Source organism: Pieris brassicae, chromosome 4 (genome assembly GCF_905147105.1).
Source record: "Pieris brassicae chromosome 4, ilPieBrab1.1, whole genome shotgun sequence".
Taxonomy (NCBI): Eukaryota; Metazoa; Arthropoda; class Insecta; order Lepidoptera; family Pieridae; genus Pieris; species Pieris brassicae.
In genome coordinates, this window is record NC_059668.1 from 19660585 (window position 1) to 19664784 (window position 4200).

Below are 4200 nucleotides of genomic sequence, written 5' to 3' on the forward strand. Positions count from 1 at the left end.
AGGAGCCAAGATCTTTTCAAGATATTTATATTTTATTTGCTTAGTTATGACACATAAGAAACTGTGGAGGCAGGATAGTGAACAGTTCCTACAAACTAAAGGGAGGATCTGCGACTAGTCAACCACTGACTAAACGTTCCGACGGCCGCAGTGGCTATTTTTATGTAATCTCGCTTAGGGAATTGACTTGGCACTGACTGCTCAACTCGGGCCATTTTACCATACGTAGCTAAAGGGCGTCTCCTGCGCGACTAGAACCTCGGCTTGGGCCATCGTTGGTGGACACTTGCTTGAAGGGTGGCATGGAACCTCATAAGAAAAGTACTTAGTATGGTAATGGGATCATACAGAGTTGTTAGCATGTGTCGGAGCCTTTGTCGGGAAGGAGAAGTTGTTGGTTTTACGCACCAACGGGTTAGGAAGGGAAAGTAAGCTAAGTTCGAGTAGATAACGGCCGATATTACTTCGTAATCGTGTTTCAGGGTATGACGTCATCGCAGTGATTGTTGCCGTAGAACGTAGGTGGCAGTACAAAACTATAAAGCAGACTACGCCGTTTCATAGTGGTTTCCCATTTTTGTTCACTTTGTGCAAAGTGCAGCTTGCTTCTGGGTAAAAATTAACTATTATGTATTCTACGAAACTTCCTATTTGACAAACTTGTCGTTCTACTGAAGGCTAGCAATTATTTTAATTTTAATTGACAAGTTACGTTTGTGCGCGACTTTACAAAGATGGAAGCCATAAACCACTCGTGGTGGATGTACTACTCTTTCAGTTCGACTTATCGTTCAGTACTTCGTAAGTGCGTGCGTTTCACAACCGTCTAAAACTTCAGATATTGTGTGAAATTACAATTACACTTATATGTAAGGTTTATATTGGACAAAAAATAATGTTAACATACGAAACAAACCAAATGAGACATGTTCCTCTTTGTGTGACTGGATGTCCCTATCTAAAAATATTTTTCAATCAAATTATTCAAGCGTGTCACGTGACTCTATACGTCATCTCTTATATATGTTAAAATAATATGTTCTAGGACTCTAAATCTAGCTTATTAGAAATATCGAACAGAATTAAAAATAAAGTCTCAATTTAAAGTGAGTTAAATTAAAACTTATTTTACCACATGAATTCGAACGGTAAAGTGTTTTTCTTAATCGTCTTAACTGTCAAATTACAAATAAAATTATTATAACAAAAGACGTATTCTTGTTTTGTCAAATTTAAAGTGCCTAATGCAATACAACGAAAGACTTCGCCTGATGAACAAGTAAGCGCAATTACTTTGTAGTGAGAGTTTTCTTTCAGCTATGTAAACTTCGCTCAGTAAATTTGATTTTATAAAAGCGTTAAAAACATTGGTGTTATTTGTTATTTTTATTACATCGCTTAACTTAATAAAATTGATTTAACTGTTATATTTTATCCGATTAGCTAGTAATAATAATATTTCTTTGTTTTTACTATAGCATTATGTTTATATCAGGCACTTGTATCATTGCTGAATTTATTAAAAATACATTGAGTCAAGTTCTTGCACAGTTGCTTGCTAAAAAGATGGGGATTATATTGATTAGATGATATAACAACAAAACTCAGCGACGGATTTAGGGGGCAACCGGGACTACAGCTCCTTACTAAACTTAATAATAAAATAATATTATTATCACGATAAATATATTATAGTAAAACTTAAAAGTTTATGTTTATATGTATTTTATTTGAGGGCCCTACACTCCTTTGTTGCTGTGAGGCCTTTAGACTTCCAAATCCGGCATTGACAAAACTATGATGTACCAATTTGTAAATGAGCGCCAATGTACCGATAAGCACACACAAGTACCTCATTAAATTAAACAATAAATATTAATAATTCGGCCAGAAATATTCGTTGGGTTCTTTTAAAACGTCGGCTTTGTCATCAAGTGCAACATCGCTACTACCTTTTAAATAATTATTATTTATTTCGACAAGCGTTTTAATAAACCTATAATATTTAAGTTGACGATCGAACTTTTTTGTTGCGTTTTTCTTGTTGTACTTTTTCATATAATCCTTGTATAGTTCTTCCGCTTGATCTAAATCATACAATTCAGCTTTCTTAATTTCTTTGTTTTTAGCTCGTCCAAGATACTCAGCATCATTTTTATTTGATACTTTAAAATCTGAAATAAATAGTCCCAATAATATTTGATGTAAATATAATAAATTTAGTGTTACAAAATTTTGAGTGTTTTTTTACATTCCTTAAGTATAAATAAATATTGAAAATAAAGCTCACTTATAGACGCATTTTATTTAATCTTGCAGTAGGGTAAACTATACACATAATACAATAATTAATACATAACGCCGTGCTTTAATTTTTTTTTAATATTACACTTTATAAACTTACATGGTTTGACGTTGATTGCATAATGCTGACTTACCTCTTTTGGATCTAAGTCAGCATATTGATTAATAATATAAAGAGTATTCCTATCTTCAGTTACTTCGTTTAAATGAGCCACTTTATTTAAGTTTAATACAAAGTTTTCTAGTCCCACACGTTCTTCGGAAGCGTTATTATATATTTTGTTATATTTTTCTTTAAAATATTCAAAAATTTCAGTGGCGTTGTCGATATTATAAATTACGGTAATACTAAATGGTAAATTAAAAAGTATCATTAAACACATATGCAGTAAGGAAATCATATTTAAACTTTAAACCTGCGGGAATTTCGTATGTTCTTTTTCTCTACGTGTGAATTGAGAAATAAAAAGTAGGGTACTTCTTTTAAAATCTCTTCTTATCTACCATAGACAATGCGCTTTGATGATAAACGTTAACACGTTCGCTGCATTGCGAGATCTATCAGATATATCTTGCAGAACTTTTGTAATTTGCGTTGAACATAATCGTGTTTTTTCGAAAATATATATATCTACTACACCGACTATACCTACCTGATCCTAGGACACCTACTCGTTGGTTTTGTGGTACTGTTTCTCTTAAACGAATTGCTACAATTTGCGCGCAATGCAAGCAATCAATGTGCTTACCATCTCTTAATGAATAGAATATAAGATATTATTTTATTCTCATCACTATTTACTACACATACTATCATCGGTTGCGGTACGACATACAATCCATATCAATAATTTTTTGTATTTTTAGTTAATTACAAAGTCATAACTGCGTGCGAACCTAGCAAAATATAAAGCAATAGGCACTTGCACTCACAAAACTTCAAAATGCGTCATAGTTTTTTTGAAAGATATAAATTATTTTCAAAACTTGGTCTCAAACGCACTAAATGGTTGGTTTGTTTCGAGATCCTTTTGGTCACCAAACCACCAGCTGAAAGTTCTTTGAAAATGATGGCGCAGCGAACGTGTTAATTAAACATAGGCAGATTGATTATTTTGCATGAAATTTAATTACACGGAATAGCAAATTATTATTTTTAAAGACGGTAATGCACACATTTAACAGATAAAATATTTCATAGACCGAAGATATATTAGGTCCTTACATATGAAATTGGCGTTTTGTATGGGAGGAACAAAAAGTCGAATATTTTTAAATATAATATATTTAATTAATCCAAGTATGAACTATTGTTTTCTATGCACTTTTGCCATCTCATAGGTAGTCATTGATATAGCATAGGGCATTGATCCCTTTACTAAAAAAAACAGTCGGGACGGGAATCAATAAAATCTTTGAAGGCGATTTGGACTGCTCCATCAGAGTTAAATTTTTTCCCTTGCAAGAAGTTGTCCAAATTTCGAAAAAAAAGGTAATCTGTTGTAGCAAGGTCCGGGGACTACGGAGGATGTCTTAGACATTCCAATGGAAGCTCTTCTAATTTGGTAGCCGTCTGTTGTGCAGTGTCAGTGGTCTAGCGTTGTTGTGAAGTAGCAGTGGCGTGGAGCGATTGACCAGCCTAGGTTGTTTAGCCGCTAGCTTTTCCATTATGGTTTGAAATTGCTGACAATAGACATCACCCGTAATAGTCTGGCCAGATTTGAGAAAACTGCAATGAACAATACCGGCAATAGTCCACCAAACGCTTACAAGTAACTTTTTTTGGGGTTAATTTTCGCTTGGGGCAGGATTTGGCTGGCTGGCCAGAATCCAACCATTGCGCTGAGCGCTTCCGATTATCGTAAAGAGTTCATTTTTCATCACAGGTAATGATTC

General features: G+C 33.9%; 1 long non-coding RNA gene across 1 annotated transcript; it reads right to left on the reverse strand.

The window, feature by feature from the left end:
* Positions 1-1708: 1708 nt before the first annotated feature.
* On the reverse strand, positions 1709-3366 carry LOC123709063. The gene is made up of 3 exons (XR_006753677.1): positions 2958-3366; positions 2405-2596; positions 1709-2174 (listed from the first exon to the last, which is right to left on the reverse strand). It is a non-coding gene; the product is annotated as an uncharacterized LOC123709063 (long non-coding RNA).
* Positions 3367-4200: the final 834 nt, after the last annotated feature.